Source organism: Bos taurus, chromosome 21 (genome assembly GCF_002263795.3).
Source record: "Bos taurus isolate L1 Dominette 01449 registration number 42190680 breed Hereford chromosome 21, ARS-UCD2.0, whole genome shotgun sequence".
Classification (NCBI taxonomy): Eukaryota; Metazoa; Chordata; class Mammalia; order Artiodactyla; family Bovidae; genus Bos; species Bos taurus.
In genome coordinates this window covers 55,955,654-55,972,699 of record NC_037348.1, presented here as the reverse complement: position 1 = coordinate 55,972,699, position 17,046 = coordinate 55,955,654, and the positions used below count along the sequence as shown (strand labels likewise).

The following is a 17,046-nucleotide window of genomic DNA, read 5'->3' as shown; positions in this document are numbered from 1 at the left end:
ATATGCCAGCAAATTTGGAAAACTCAGCAGTGGCCACAGGACTGGAAAAGGTCAGTTTTCATTCCAATCCCAAAGAAAGTCAATGCCAAAGAATGCTCAAACTACTGCACAATTGTACTCATCTCACACGCTAGTAAAGTAATGCTCAAAATTCTCCAAGCCAGGCTTCAGCAATACGTGAACCATGAACTTCCAGATATTCAAGCTGGTTTTAGAAAAGGCAGAGGATTCAGAGATCAAATTGCCAACATCCGTTGGATCATGGAAAAAGCAAGAGAGTTCCAGAAAAACATCTATTTCTGCTTTATTGACTATGCCAAAGCCTTTGACTGTGTGGATCACAATCAACTGTGGACAATTCTGAAAGAGATGGGAATACCAGACCACCTGACCTGCCTCTTGAGAAACCTGTATGCAGGTCAGGAAGCAACAGGTAGAAATGGACATGGAACAACAGACTGGTTTCAAATAGGAAAAGGAGTACGTCAAGGCTGTATATTGTCACCCTGCTTATTTAAATTATATGTAAAGTACACCATGAGAAACGCTGGGCTGGAAGAAGCACAAGCTGGAATCAAGATTGCCAGGAGAAATAGCAATAACCTCAGATATGCAGATGACACCACCCTTATGGCAGAAAGTGAAGAGGAACTAAAAAGACTTGATGAAAGTGAAAGAGGAGAGTGAAAAAGTTGACTTAAAGCTCAACATTCAGAAAACTAAGATTGTGGCATCTGGTCCCATCACTTCATGGGAAATAGATGGGGAAACAGTGGAAACAGTGTCAGACTTTATTTTGGGGGGCTCCAAAATCACTGCAGATGGTGATTGCAGCCATGAAATTAAAAGACGCTTACTCCTTGGAAGGAAAGTTACGACCAACCAAGACGGCATATTCAAAAGCAGAGACATTACTTTGCCAACACAGGTCCATCTAGTCAAGGCTATGGTTTTTCCAGTGGTCATGTATAGATGTGAGAGTTGGACTGTAAAGAAAGCTGAGCGCCGAAGAATTGATGCTTTTGAACTGTGGTGTTGGAGAAGACTCTTGAGAGTCCCTTGGACTGCAAGGAGGTCCAACCAGTCCATTCTAAAGGAGATCAGTCCTGGGTATTCTTTGGAAGGACTAATGCTAAAGCTGAAACTCCAGTGCTTTGGCCACCTCATGTGAAGAGTTGACTCATTGGAAAAGACTCTGATGCTGGGAGGGATTGGGGGCAGGAGGAGAAGGGGACGACAGAGGATGAGATGGCTGGATGGCATCACCGACTCAATGGACATGAGTTTGAGTGAACTCCGGGAGTTGGTGATGGACAGGGAGGCTTGGCGTGCTGCAATCCATGGGGTCACAAAGAGTCGGACACGACTGAATGACTGAACTGAACTGAAACCCTAAAATTGGCCAGCATGTAAGTGGAGTCAGGCTAGTGTCACCAGCCTGTCTCGTCTTGTGAACGAGCAAAGATGCTGCATACAGATGTCCAGAGAGCCACGATTTTCACAACAATTATGTATAAAAATCATTATTTCCCTCATTTTACAGAGGAGGAAAACTGAAGCTCAGAAATGCTAAATAATTTGAGCGAAGTCCAATATGTAGGTTGGTGTCATGAATTTAGATCCCAACATAAGTTCTCATCTGCTCCACACCCCTACCCCCTGACTATCGTCAGGGAAGTTCAAGAAAATAGAGGAAAAGTCTGCGAGTCTGGTCTTGAGTTAGCTACTGGCATCAAAGTGATTTCCAAAGTGAACTTGAGTCTTAAAAATAGCACACTTTCTAATTATAATAATAAGACATATGGTTGTAGAATATGTGGAACACACACAGAAATCCCAAAATAAGGTAGATAGGGTTTTCGTTCACTAAACCCCTCATAGCTGTTTGGGGCAGGATCTCTGTGCATTTGCTGGCCCAGGATAAAGTCTTGTCCAGCCTGAGCTTGTGAGGGCCTGGGATGGGAGAATGGACCCAGTACTCATGGTACCGCTGGTTCTACAGGAGCTCCTGGACTACTCCATGGCCCAGGAGTGGTGCCAAGGGGCAGTTTGGGGGAGATCTGGTCACTCCCATAAGCTCCATCACCAGCCCCTCACCTCCTCACATAAAGCCAAACAAGCATGTTGTCTGTGTTAAAACCATATGGCTGGGACTTCCTTGGTGGCTCAGTGGTAGAGAATCCATCAGTGTAGAGAATACATCCAGCCAGTGTAGGAGACACAGGTTTGACCTCTGAGCCAGGAAGATCCCACATGCTGCAGAGCAACTAAGCCTGTGCACCGCAACTCTTGAGCCTGTTCTCTAGAGCCCAGGAGCCACGACTACTGACGCCCATGCACTCTAGAGCCTGGGCTCTGCAATGAAAGAAGTCAATGCAATAAGAAGCCTGCAGACAACTAGAGAGAGAGTAGCCCTGCTCACCACAACTAGAGAAAAACCCGAGCAAAGCAACAAAGACCCAGAACAGCCAAAAAAATTAATTAAAATTATATAGAAAAACCCATATGGCCTTGAGACAGCTGCTTCCCATCCCAACTCCCCCATGTCATCACCTCAAGCCATTTGGGAGTCGATGGCAAGCCACTCCAGTACTCTTGCCTAGAAAATCCCATGGATGGAGGAGCCTGGTGGGCTGCGGTCCATGGGGTCGCTACAAGTCGGACACCACTGAGCGACTTCACTTTTACTTTTCACTTTCACACAATGGAGAGGGCAATGGCAACCCACTCCAGTGTTCTTGCCTGGAGAATCCCAGGGACCGCAGAGCCTGGTGGGCTGCCGTCTGTGGGGTCGCACAGAGTCGGACACGACTGAAGCGACTTAGCAGCAGCAGCAGCAGGGACAAGCTGAGGGTGAGGAGTCAGATCACTGTCAGAGTTCCTAAAGTACCCTCTCTCCAGCACCACCCTCCCCCCCCCCAGATTCTAGGGGGAAAGACAAGGAGGCCAGTCGGTCCATCAGGGGATACTCACAAGGCTCAATCTAGTAGTATATGTGACATGACACCCTGGGGGGTGTGGGGCAATCATGATAAGTCTAAAAGACCCAGCTCCTCTGTGTGCTGCGAGGGGGAGCCTGTTGGCCTGGCAAGGGCGCTGAGCAGAGCCAAACAACAGCTCCTGGTTGTGCGACCTTGGGCAAGTCATGGAACCTCTCTGAGTTTTGGTTCCCCCTCAGCAGAATGGGGTTTATCATGCCCCCTCTCAGGACTGCTGTGGACCCAGCTGTGTGTTGTGTGTGAAGCACTGGGCTGGGGGCCTGGCAAAAAGCAGGTGCTGAGTAAAGCCTGGCTCTTCGTTTCTTTGACATTGAACAGAGGATACAGGATACTAGTAAGACAGGGCACCAGGGAGCTTCACAGGACGGGGAACATAGCATATCCCCAAGGGGGCCACAGAGAGATAAAAACCCTAGGCAAGGAAGGTCGGGGCAAGAGGAGACCCCATACCTAAGCTGTAAAGAATTGATGTATCAATTTATCTTCAAGCTGGGAATCAATGCCTGAGCTTTCTTCTTTAAGCATTTCCCAGGCTTCAGTTCTAAAAAGATAGGAAATCATTGCCATTAAAAGCTCAAATTGCTTCCACTTTCTCCATCCACATGAAACAAAAATTCTGCAAAATTTAATACAGTCGATTCCAAGTACGAAGCCACTTTGGTCTTGCCACTAGGCAAGACCCAGTTCTGAGCTGACATCCAGCTTGAGCCTTGGTGGTCAGGTGAACAGGAAAGCAGAGTGACATCTGAGAAACTGGGCAGCTGAAACCCCCTGCCAGATGGTAGAGACCCCCAGCACCCCCTGGCCTATGAAGCAGTGGACACAGCCGACGGCCCTTCTCTTTGATGACAACAGGGTCCTTAGTTTTCCTCCTTCTTCAGTGCTTCTCAGAGGAAGGCCCCCCTCTCTTACTCTCTACCCCGCACATGGAATGTCCCTGGGTGCCATCAGGGTCCTGCTCTCAGTCTCCACTCATTTCCTCCATGATCTCATCCAGCATCTTGACTTTGAAGCCATCAATATGCCAACCGCTCTCCAGTTTCTCTTTTCAGCCCAGACAGCTCTCCTGAACTTGACTCGTAGATCTGACTGCCTCCTGCCTTTCCCACTTGCAAGTCTAATAGGTACCCACACTTACAGTTACCTGAGCTCAACTTACACTCTTAAAAATTTTTTTTAAATTATAATTGTGGTAAAATACCAGAGAAGGCAATGGCACCCCACTCTAGTACTCTTGCCTGGAAAATCCTATGGACAGAGGAGCCTGGTAGGCTGCAGTCCATGGGGTTGCTAAGAGTCGGACACAACTGAGCGACTTCACTTTCACTTTTCACTTTCATGCATTGGAGAAGGAAATGGCAACCCACTCCAGTGTTCTTGCCTGGAGAATCCCAGGAACGGGGGAGCCTGGTGGGCTGCCATCTATGGGGTCGCACAGAGTCGGACACGAGTGAAGTGACTTAGCAGCAGCAGTGGTAAAATACATAACATATAATTTACCATCTTATCTATTTTTAAGAGTACATTCTCTGGCATTAAGAACTTTCACATCATTGTGAATGTATCACCATCATCGATCCCCAGAACTTTTACATCTTCCCAAACTGAACCCCTGAACCCACTAAACACTACCTCCCGCGGCCCACCCCTAGTCCCTAGCAACCGCCATTCTACTTTTTGTCCCTGTGATTTTAACTACTTTGTGTGGGGCTTCCCTGGTAGCCCAGAGGGTAAAGAATTTGCCTGCAATGCAGGAGACCCAGGTTTGATCCCTGGGTCGGGAAGATACCCTGGAGAAGGAAATGGCAACCCACTCCATTATCCTTGCCTGAGAAATCCCATGGACAGAGGAGCCTGGTGGGCCACAGTCCATGGGGTCCCAAAGAGTCTAACATAACTAATAACAATATCCTCAAGGTTATTTGTGCTGGAGCATGTGTCAGAATTTCCTTCCTTGTTAAAAAAAAAAAAAATTTATTTCCCTTTTTTTTCAACTTTTTCCCCCCCCATTTTTTGGCTGAGCCACACAGCATGTGTGATATTAGTTCCCTGACCAGGGATTGAACTCTTTGCATTGTAAGCACAATCTTGACCACTGGACCACCAGACAGGTCCCTTCCTTATTAAGGCTGCCTAATATTCCATTCTATGTATAGACCAATTGTGTTTACCCATCATTTGTTAATGGGCGCTTGGGTCATTTCCACCTTTTGCCTATTGTGAACACTATAGCTGGGTGTGCAAATGGGTGTGGAAATGTCTATTTGAGTCCCTGCTTTCTGTTCTTTTGGGTGCATACCCAGAAGAGGAGTTACTGAATCATACGGTATTTTCTATTTTTAATTTTTTGAGGAACTGCCATACTGTTTTCCACAGCGGCCGCCCCCTTTCACACCCTCACCAACACGGCACAAGTTCAGGCTTGCTCCGCAGTCTTCCCCATCCCAGTTCACAGCAACTCCATCCTCTCAGTAACTGCCCGAACCTCTGAGCAATCTCGTCCCCAGTCTCATCCCTGCCTCCAACCCACCTAGAAATCACAAGTCTACCTTCAAAAACAGAGACCAATCCGACTACTTCTCACCACCTCCACCCACACCATTCGTCTCTCTGGGGTCCCCTGAAGCCAGAGTCTGAGACAAAGACTTGGGTGCAGGTGGTTTATTTGAGAGATGAGCCCAGGAGGGAGCAGGGACCATGAGGGCAGGAAGGAGGAAAAGCCTACAGGAGGGTTCATGCATTTTCAAGCTCACTGCTCCAGGCAACGGGGTCTCAGTTCCCTGTCTCCAAAAGTCAGGGAGGCAAGTCATTAGCACCCACCCTCCACAGGTTGAGGGAGCCCTGGAGGCATTAGCCCCCATACTTCCTGGCTGGGTGAATCCCCCAAGGGCACGGGCCTGGTCAGGTCTGTGTGACTCAGAGCTTCCAGCGCAGCTGTGGCTGAAATCACCAGGGAACAGAAGGACTGGCCACAGGGCTCCACTGTCATCTCCTGCCTGCAATAACCCGGCCCATCTCCTGTCCCTCCCCTTGGCCCTGTTGCCACCAGGGATCCTTTAGAACCTAAGCTGGCACCACCCTCCTCTACTCTGTGGCTCCCAGGGCAGCCCAGCTATTTACAGTGGCCCTCAAGTCCCTCCCCCATCTGACCCTGTGACCTCTGCCCTCCATCCACTCCTCTCCTCCTCTTCCACTCCAGGCCAGTCATCTGCCTGCTGTCTTGTCTGAAGCCTGCCAGGCCTCTACTCTCCCTGATGGCCACCGTCACACCCAGGGACGCTCTTCCTGCAGCCAGCCCAGGCCTCACTCCTGCATCTACTTCAAGGAGGCACCCTCTCCAGGAGGTCTTCCCTGACCCTCTTGTTTAAGACAGCAGCCCACCCCCCAGTCCCACCCCCTGGCCCATCGATCCCCATTCTCCTGGTCCTGGTCCACATTCCCCCTCAGTGTCTCAACTTTCAACACACTATATTCTTTTCCTATGCTGAAGGCTTCATGGAGTATATATTCTAATGGAGACCATAAACAGCATAGGAAAAGAATACAGCACAGTCTGGTTCAGCCATGGGTCTCAAGAGCCTTAAATAGTGCCTGGCACACAGTAGGTACTCAATACACACTTGTTGTATGAAATGGACTCTGTACGTCCAGACACAGCCTTTTTGCAGCTTCTAATGTAGCGGTAAAAGGAGACCAAACCAGTCAATCCTAAAGGAAATCAGTCCTGAATACTCATTGGAAAGACTGTTGCTGAAGCTGAAGCTCCAATACTTCGGCTACATGATGCAAAGAGCTAACTCATTAGAAAAGACCCTGATGTGAAAAAGATTGAAGGCAGGAGGAGAAGGGGACAACAGAGGATGAGATGGTTGGATGGCATCACTGACTTAATGGACATGAGTTTGAGCAAACTCTGGGAGATGGTGAAGGACAGGGAAGCCTGATATGCTGCAGTCCATGGGATTGCAAAGAGTCGGATACGACTGAGTAACTGAACAAAAACAACAACAATGAATGCAGCAGGTGCTTCAGCATGTGCCCAACGGGTGGGAGTCCTTTTTAGAGGCTAAGTCTGAAAGATGCGTTTTGAATGGACACAGAGAGACAGGAAGTAGGAAGCAGGTTGGAGTCACCAGGCCTCCAGCTGCTGCCCAAGGATCACCGCAGAACGGAGAGTGATGAGGGGCAGCTGTCCACCCTGCAGCCAAGGTGGTCCCAGCCTACAGACACCAGCATCCCAGCCTCACATGGGCGGTACTCTTGGCCCTGATGCCCACCTGGGTGCTCCAGGAACCTGGGCAGCTTAGGCCTATTTGGGCCTTATGGCCCTGGCTGTCTCAGCCTTTCGACCCCTCTATCCTCGACTATTCTACCACCTAACTTGGGGGTCTAGGGTTGTCCCGGGTTGCTGAGTGTCCTCTGCAGGTCACCCCTGCCTCTCATAGGGCAGCACATGCACAAGTGGGATCACAGAGCCTGGCGGACCCGGGTTCAAATTCCAGCTCATCAGCCCCAGCTAGGTAAATCACCTGGACCTCTCAGCATCTCAGTCTCTTCATCTGTAAAATGGGGATGAAAGTGAAGTGAAAGTCGCTTCACTTGTGTCTGACTTTTAATGACCGCATAGACTGTAGCCCGCCAGGCTCCTCTGTCCATGGGATTCTCCAGGCGAGAACACTGGAGTGGGTTGCCATGCCCTCTCCCAGGGGATCTTACCCACCCAGGAATCAAACCCATGTCTCTTATGAGTCCTGCATTGGCAGGTGGGTTCTTTACCACTAGTGCCACGTGGGAAGCCCCAAATGGGATAATACAGCTTATATCAAAGAGGTGTTCTGAGCGTTAAGGAAAACGCCTGGTGCCGAGTGCATAGCACTCTGCCTGGTGCTGGGCGGAAGTTCTGCAAACGCTGATTCCCTCCACCTCCACCCACAAAGGCTTGTCTGTGTAGGGGGACCCCGTCCCCTCACTTCACCTGCTCGGTAGCCTCATCCACAAGCTTCTTGTGCACACTCAAGTCTCTCTGCTTGACGACCATGGAGGACCCCTTCTCCAAGGCCTGCAGGAAGGCGGCTAGGGCCACGGCTCCTGGCAAGCGGTCTGGAGGCCAGTAGTTGAAATACATGGGGAAGATGGTGGTGAGGAGCACAGAGCGGGCGTGGGACCGTGCCAGGGAGGCCTGCAGCAGCTCACCTAGACAGCTCACCCATCTCCCCGCTGCCTGAAATTACACAAAAACGAAATACAGTATGTCCCCTACATTTGAATGTTATAGTTGCAAACTTTCAAAGACACAAACGCATATTCCATCTGTTAGGCGTGAGTGACATTGCAGCTTGCCCTCCGTCTCCTATTGTTGATGATCCTTCAGCTCTACCATCTCCCACCTCCTCTCCCTCCTCAGTCAGTACCTCTTCTTGCCTGTTCACTCGATGCCAGCCCCTGTATGCCAGCTGTTGTACAGGACTAGTGTATGATAAGATTAAAAATGTTTATTTATTTATTTTTTTATGTATTACTTGTGTGAAAACTATTATAAACCTATTATAGTACAGTACTGAATAGCTGATCATGTTAACTGGGTCCTAGGCTAACGTTGTTGGACTTACAAATTGGACTTAGGCACACACTCTTGGAACAGAACTTGTTTGTATGTAGGAGACTTACTGTAAAATCACAAAATCATGCAACTGTGTTTCAAGTAGAATTTTATGTGAACACTCATTCGGGTTTTTTCTTTGTTTGTGAAATGGATTTGGGGGTGTGGCAGACCCCTCCTGGTCCAGTCGAGAATGATCACTGGGTAAGGGGCTCACCAGCCTCTCTTTTAGTTAAGTGTGGCCTCGAGACTGGGATTCCCAGGTGGTGCTGGTGGTAAAGAGCCTGCCTGCCTAATGCAGGAGACCTAAGAGAGGTGGTTTTTCTCCCTGGGTTGGGAACAGGCCCTGGAGGAGGGCATGGCAATCCACTCCATTATTCTTGCCTGGAGAATCCCCATGGACAGAGGAGCCTGGCAGGCTAGTCCATAGGGTCGCAAAAAGTCGGACACCACTGCAGCGACTTAGCATGTATGCATGGCCTCAAGACCAGGTTCTCTCCTGGAGACTCTCAGAGAGCTGGAGGAAGGGGGCATGGGTAGAGTCATGTGGCCTCCTCCCTGCCTGGCCACGCACACAGTTCCAGGCCCTCCTCCAAGCTCCGGCCACTTCCAGGGACTGGGATGTTGACAACTAGCGCCCCCTGGGGGTTTCAGGACGAGATGCAGAGCTGCTGGGTCCCCGAGTGACAGGGAATCAGATCCCCTTCCTGCTGAGCTAGAACACTCACCCTGCAGAACTCACCCTGGACTCTTGTGTGAGAGGCACACATTTCTGCTGTGTTTTCACAAAGCCTCTTGGGAATCATTTGTTAGAGCAGTTTATCAAACTGTGACCCATACAGGTGGCTTCCCAGGTGGCTCAGTGGAAAAGAATCCGCCTGCAATGGACGAGATGCAGGTTCACTCCTTGGGTCAGGAAGATCGTCTGGGGGAGGAAACGGCAACCCACTCCAGTATTCTTGCCTGGGAAAGTCCATGGACAGAGGGGCCTGGTGGGCTACAGTCCACGGGGTCGCAAAAGAGTCGGACACGACTGAACGACTAACCAACAACAACAATCTGTACAGGGAGCACAGACGAAGGAAGGGAACTAGGGGTGTCCCAGTTGGGGAGGCCCCCAAAGCAGACCCTAAGACAAGGGCTTGAGGGCATGAATTTCGGTGGAGAGTGAGCCCAGGAAAGAAGTCAGAAGGTGGAAGAAGGTGAAAGGCCACCAAAGGATGTGTGTGTGAGTGAGTTAACTCTGAATGCAACTGGGGCTTGGTCCTGCTTGAGATCTTCTAAGAAACTGTGTGGTACCTTAGCCAGTCCTTGGGGATGGTCCTGCTGGAGGACAGGGAGACTGGGCTGTATGCACCGCCTCCATCGCTGCTGGGTGAAGGCTGCCTGTCGGGGTGTGGATGCCCGGCTGTTTCAGCTGTGCCTGCCCTGCTGGAGGAGCAGAGAGACCTGAGGCCCAGGTGGGAAGCCCATATGCTGGGAGCACCCACTGCAGCTGCAGTTCACCTGGGGGTTCGGGCGGGGGACCAGCTGCATCTTGCAGATGTCACCGTGGCTCCCAAGCCAGCCCCAGAAGGCAGCACAGCCCCAGAGGCTCCTCACACACAGCAGCGCCTTTGTCTACGCTCGGGGCACCTCGGGGCATATCTGTGCCGTGGAAGGGGGCAATGTGATTTAGAACTCCCACCCACCCCAGCAGCGGCTGGTAGAAAGGGGAGGGGCCTGAGGAACCCAGTGGGCTTGCATTCAAGGTGCCTGGACCACATAGAGGAGCACAGGGTGTGGATCCTGGCTATAGAGGAGCAGCTCCAAGTTCAGCATCTGGAAACTCACACATTCAAGTCCAGGTGCTGATGTATCGCAGCTCTGTGACCCTGGCCTCGTCCCTGGGCAGCTGTGGGACCCTGGCCTCCTCCCTTGACCGCTCTGAATGTCAGTTTTCTTACATGGAGCTAGAGAGTGCTCCAGGTGAAGGAAGGCTGAGAGGCCAGGGCCCCTCACATACCGCCCGAGGGAGTGGAAATGGGAACATTTCCCTGGAGGGTGATTTGTACCTTAGCGTGTACATTCCACTGGAGCCAGCAATTCACTTCCAGGAATTTATCCTACTAAAGTGCTCATGGGTATTTATTCTACTAAAGTGCTCATGGGTCTGCAAATGTGGTCAGAAAGTTGTTCTCTGCAGCACTGTCTGTGGTGTCCAACAATCTGCTATTAATAAAATGGTAGAACATTCATGAAATAGAATTCTATGCAAACATTATGAAGGATGTTGTGGAGACTACTTAATGATACAGAAGGGTGTTTAAAATATATTTAAAAGGGATAGAAGCAAGTTCTAAAATAGGATCACAGTGATTCCACTATCGGAGAAGGAAATGGTAACTCACTCCAGTGTTCTTGGCTGGGAAATCCCATGGACAGAGGAGCCTAGTGGGCTACAGTCCATGGGGTCACAAAGAGTTGGACATGACCTAGTGACTAAACAATAACAACAATGATTCATATATATGATACATATATTCATATATATGATATATATATTCATATATATATATATATACAGACACATATAGTGAGTGCTTCCCTGGTGGCTCAGATGGGAAAGAATTTGCCTGTAATACAGGAGACCTGGGTTCAATTCCTGGGTCAGGAAGATCCCCTGGAGAAGGAAATGGCTATCCACTCCAGTATTCTTGCCTGGGAAATCCCCTGGACAGAGGAGCCTGGCGGGCTGCATTCCATATTCCATGGGGTCCAAAGAGTCAGACACGACTGAGTGACTAACACGCAACACATATACATACTCAGTCTTATAGGATCAAGACTGAAGAAAAAGATTTTAAGGACAAACATAAAATAATGGTTATTTAATGGTTACCACTAACAAATAATAATGTTAATAATGATTAATTGTGATGGGATCACGGTTATCTTTGTTGCCTCATTTCTTTCATGGTTCTGATATTTCTACAATAAACATGGATTAAAGTTTCTCTCCACTGTTGATAAGTGGGGAGACGAATATAACATTTTAAGGGGAAAAAACGGGAACATAACCCATTTCATAGGATGTGGTGAGCGCCAATAGAATAGGGAACTTGAAACTTGTCAGCTTGAAAGCAGTCCCTCCACCTATGATGATGTTATTATTAATACAAACATCACGATGATCAACCCGGCACTTCATCTGCCCCAGACACCTCAAATGCCAGCCAATGTCCTCTCAAAAATGACCGAGTGGCTCTATTATTATGCCGAGCGACTAGTGTTCAGTACACGGCCATCAATCTTACGTCTGCTTATTTAATACAGTGGGAATTGGGAGTCTCTGTTTTTCTTAAGGATTAAAGATGTTCCTTAAAAGTCAATATTGGCATATCCGGACAGTCATTAATCTGCCTCTCCCCCGAGCCTCCCTCAAGCCTTGACACAGCGTCTGCACAAGCGCTGAGGGGGTTGCTGTGGATGACCTCCTGGAGCATTTGTATTAAGCAGCCGGAGCACTGGGTCTGCAGTGAATTTACTTCCCAGTTACTTTTTTTTTTTAATCTGAGCCAATGGCAGAATTCGGAATACATCTTCCCTCATGACACTTGTACTAGCAGGAGGGCTGTCAGCTTGGATAAGAATGTTGGTGAGAGCAAGTGTTGCAGATTTTCTAAATGTTTTCACCCAGAAGGCCAACTATGTCAGATACTCTGTGTCTACGCAGACAGGAGCAGTCACCTCTCTGTATGCGTGAGTCCTCAAAGGTGTATTTTTGTTGAACACATATCCCAAATTTACTGTGCTTTTGCATGTAAAAGAAACTGTGTTCTCTGCAGAATGAATGAATGAACAACCTAACCAATGGACAAGCAAAAAACTACGCCCTGTGACGTCACAGGAAGCTTTGTTACTGCAGACCCCTTGTAACTGGGGGGCAACCTTTGCTTCCAGGCCCAGAGAAGAGAGCAGACATCTTATTTTTTTGGTCTTACTTTTTAAAAATTTAAATTTTATTTATTTTTAATTGGAGGGTGATTGCTTTATAATATTGGGTTGGTTTCTGCCATATATCGACATGAATCAGCCAGAGGTATACATATGTCCCCTTGCTCTTGAACCTCCCTCCCACCTCCCGCCCCATCCCACCTCTCTAGGTTGTCATAGAGCACAGGATTTGAGCTTCCTGCGTCATATAGCAAATTTCCCCTGGCTGTCTAATTTTACATACGGTAACGAACATGTTTCAATGCTACTCTCTCAATCCGTCCTACCCTCTCTTTCCCCCACATGTCCACAAGTCTGTTCTCTAGAGAGCAGACATTTTTAAGGCTGACCTGCACCATCGGATTCTGGGCGAGTGCTGGCCAACAGCAAAGGGCACCCAGGCTGACAGCTGCACAAGCCGGCACAGGCATGGTCTAAGTGGCTGCCACCCTAACATCACCATGGTCGGCTCTGCCTGGGTCCTGGGAGCCTGGCCCGGATGATCAAATTCCCCAGCTGGCTTCACTGCTCTGCTCTCCACGGGGCCCTTGCCACCATCAAGCACGTATCTGCTCGGGAAACAGGTGTCACGTGGGCCAGCAGGGACATCCCAAGTGCCTTCCCCAAACATTCAAAGTACAAAGAACTTGCAGTTCTGGAACCACAGCCCACAAGAAGGTGCAGAAGAGGAAATGAGGTATGAGCCAAGAGGATTCTTTTCACTGCCCAGGCGAAACTGTGACACAGCATTTAGACTTAGATTCCAATGTTGTTGTCCTTCAGTCAGTAAGTTGGGTCCAACTCTTTGAGACCCCATGAACTGTAGCATGCCAGGCTTCCCTGTCCTTCACCATCTCCCAGAGTTTGCTCAAACTCATGCCCATTGAGTCGGTGATGCTGTTGAAGCATCTCATCCTCTGCCGCCCTTTTTTTCCTTTTGCTTTCAATCTTTCCCAGCATCAGGGTCTTTTCCAACGAGTCGGCTCTTTGTATCAGGTGGCCAAAGTACTGGAGCTTCAGCTTCAGGATCAGTCCTTCCAATGAATATTCAGGACTGATTTCCTTTAGGAATGACTGGTTTGATATCCTTGCTGTCTAAGAAAGGGACTCTCAAGAGTCTTCTCCAATACCACAATTCAAAAGCATCAATTCTTTGGTGCTCAGCTTTATGGTTCAACTCTCACATCTGTACATGACTACTGGAAAAACCATAGCTTTGACTAGATGGACCTTTGTCAGCAAAGGGATGTCTTTGCTTTTTAATATGCAGTATCCGATACCTACTGATCATGGGCCTTGGAGTTAGTGGGTGTGGGTTCAAGTTCTGCCTCAACCATCTAGGTATGTGGACTTGGGTAAATTTCTTAGCCTTATATGCCTTAGTTTCCTCATCTGTTAAAGTAGGTTAATAATAGCTGCCTCATCAAGTCACTGGGACAGTATAATAAGTTGAAACATGTAAATATTTTAAGGATATGCCTGGCCTAGAGTGAAACTGATTAGCTGATACCTATGAAAAAGCAAGAGAGTTCCAGAAAAACATCTCTTTCTGCTTTATTGACTATGCCAAAGCCTTTGACTGTGTGGATCACAATAAACTGTAGAAAATTCTTCAAGAAATGGGAATCCCAGACCACCTGACCTGCCTCTGGAGAAACCTATATGCAGGTCAGGAAGCAACAGTTAGAAATGGACATGGAACAACAGACTGGTTCCAAATAGGAAAAGGAGTACGTCAAGGCTGTATATTGTCACCCTGCTTATTTAAATTATATGTAAAGTACACCATGAGAAACGCTGGGCTGGAAGAAGCACAAGCTGGAATCAAGATTGCCAGGAGAAATAGCAATAACCTCAGATATGCAGATGACACCACCCTTATGGCAGAAAGTGAAGAGAAACTAAAAAGCCTCTTAATGAAAGTGAAAGAGGAGAGTGAAAAAGTTGGCTTACAGCTCAACATTCAGAAAACGAAAATCATGGCATCTGGTCCCATCACTTCATGGGAAATAGATGGGGGAAACAGTGGAAACAGTGTCAGACTTTATTTTTTGGGGCTCCAAAACCACTGCAGATGGTGATTGCAGCCATGAAATTAAAAGATGCTTACTCCTTGGAAGGAAAGTTATGACAAACCTAGATGGCATATTCAAAAGCAGAGACATTACTTTGCCAACAAAGGTTTGCCTAGTCAAGGCTATGGTTTTTCCAGTAGTCATGTATGGATGTGAGAGTTGGACCACAAAGAAAGCTGAGCACTGAAGAATTGATGCTTTTGAACTGTGGTGTTGAAGAAGACTCTTGAGAGTCCCTTGGACTGCAAGGAGGTCTAACCAGTCCATCCTAAAGGAGATCAGTCCTGGTTGTTCATTGGAAGGACTGATGGTAAAGCTGAAACTCTAATACTTCGCCACCTCATGTGAAGAGCTGACTCATTGGAAAAGACTCTGATGCTGGGAGGGATTGGGGGCAGGAGGAGAAGGGGACGACAGAGGATGAGATGGCTGGATGGCTTCACCAGCTTGATGGACGTGAGTTTGAGTGAACTCCGGGAGTTGGTGATAGACAGCGAGGCCTGGCGTGCTGCGATTCATGGGGTTGCAAAGAGTCGGACACGACTGAACGACTGAACTGAACTGAACTGATTATTCTTATTGCCTATTACACCCTCAAGGAGGAGGAATAATTTTCATTACCCCTGTTACACTGATGAGGAAGCAGGTGGGGAGTGGCTGTGAGGTCCACACCTTATTTCTTTCCTGAGCCTTTGCCAGCAAAACAGATTGAATTTTTCTACGCACAATGGCGCCCTCTGTTGGCCATCTGGGATTAGCAATTCAGCTCTTAAATGAAGATGTTGCTGGGAGTTCAAAGCCCCTCAACCAGCTCTCAGCAAACCTCCTCCTAACTGGAACCAGCAGACCCCTACTGGACTCCACCAATGCTATATCATGTCTAGAAAGTCAGAAGTTTTCAAAAGACTGTCCTCCGAGGCACCGTAAACAATATACATGTTGGCTGCAAACTGTTATAAGACTGTCTCTGCAGGGTCCCGCCCCACCAGGATCCCCCAAGGAGAAGAAACTCAACCCTCCAGTCCTGTCTCAGCTGCTTGGCACACAAAATCTAGTCTACACCAACCCTGGACAAAGACACAATAGAGAAAGATTAGGGACAATATTATATAACCGATGACACGGGGTAAACGGTGGCAGTTGATGATGTAGGAAACATTTCTCCCCTTTTCCTCCCTATTCAACCCCAGTTTAGTTCTGGATGGGAATGTGCCCGCCTCTCAAACTCTCATGTGTTTAGTGTTGAAAATTTGGGAGAAAAACATTAGAAGAAAACAAAAATCATCCACAATCACAATCACCATCATCAGTATTTTGCTGCATTTACCTTTTCAGGATCCATACATAATACTAGCATTAAAAAGTCATACTGTAGATAGAGTTTGCTTGCTGCTTTTCCCCCTGAACATTACATAATTGATGACTTTCTCTAGGTCTCTGAGGTATGACTGCTTGGTTACTGTTTTTTGTTTTTTTTTTTTAATTTAAATTTACTTTTAATTGGAGGATAGTTGTTTTAGAATATTATGCCGGTTTCTGCTATACAACATGAATCAGCCATAGGAAAACATATGTCCCTTACCTCCTGAACCTCCCTCCCACCTCCCACCCCATCCCACCCCTCTAGGTTGTCATAGAGCACTGGATTTGAGCTCCCTGTGTCCTAGAGCAAATTTCCCCTGGCTGTCTAATTTTACAAATGGTAATATATGCGTTTCAGTGCTACTCTCTCAATTTTGTCCCACCCTCCCCTTCCCTGTCTGTGTCTACAAGTCTGTTCTCTATGTCTGCAGCTGTGACTGGCTTGTTACCTGGGTCGATGGCAATTATCATCTCCAGTTCGCTGATTCTCTGAATGGCTGCAGCTGATGCCATGCTGTAGTGCAAAGGATCCTGGGAAATGTGATGGCTCTCTGGAATTCCCTCAGGGGTGAGATGTCTGGTTGGAGTTGCTGTACCCTTCAGGTTGGTTGTAACTGTGCAACCTTGGTGTGCTGGTGAAAGCCAGTGGGGTCTCTAAGGCACACAACAGGAGTGACTGAGCCCAGCCCATTTCATCAAACCTGTCCGTTCCATCAAGTTGATAGGAAAAGATGGCACCCACGCCTGGACTCACCCATTAGGACTCCTTACACCATTACTGGCACCAGGGCAGGACAAGTTGGCTTATGGCTAAATCAAGTTCCATTTTAACAGGGGACCCCAAGTTTCAGGAAAGTGATGATATGTTAAATGTGCAGAAAGAAATGAAGTACCCACCGCTACAGCTGGGGCTGTAGTTTCTTTCAATGCTATCCCATGGATATCAGAAAGGACCTGCTGAACCCTTAATTATCCTTACCCTTACAATTGCTGAACCCTTCAAGCAATCTAACTACTTTGCAGCAGATGTTAGATT

The 17,046-nt window shown here is 48.1% G+C and overlaps 1 long non-coding RNA gene across 14 annotated transcripts in view; it reads right to left on the bottom strand.

Annotated features, from left to right (window-relative positions):
* The window catches only part of LOC132343376 (uncharacterized), a 95,015-nt gene that overhangs the window by 20,816 nt on the left and 57,153 nt on the right, over positions 1–17,046 (bottom strand). For 7 of the 14 annotated variants that reach the window (XR_009492190.1, XR_009492202.1, XR_009492198.1 and 4 more), the window contains exon 5: positions 16,460–16,664. The exons of the other annotated variants lie outside the window; for them this stretch is intronic. This is a non-coding gene — a long non-coding RNA (uncharacterized lncRNA). The remainder of the gene's footprint in view (positions 1–16,459; positions 16,665–17,046) is intronic. 14 annotated transcript variants of the gene reach the window in all.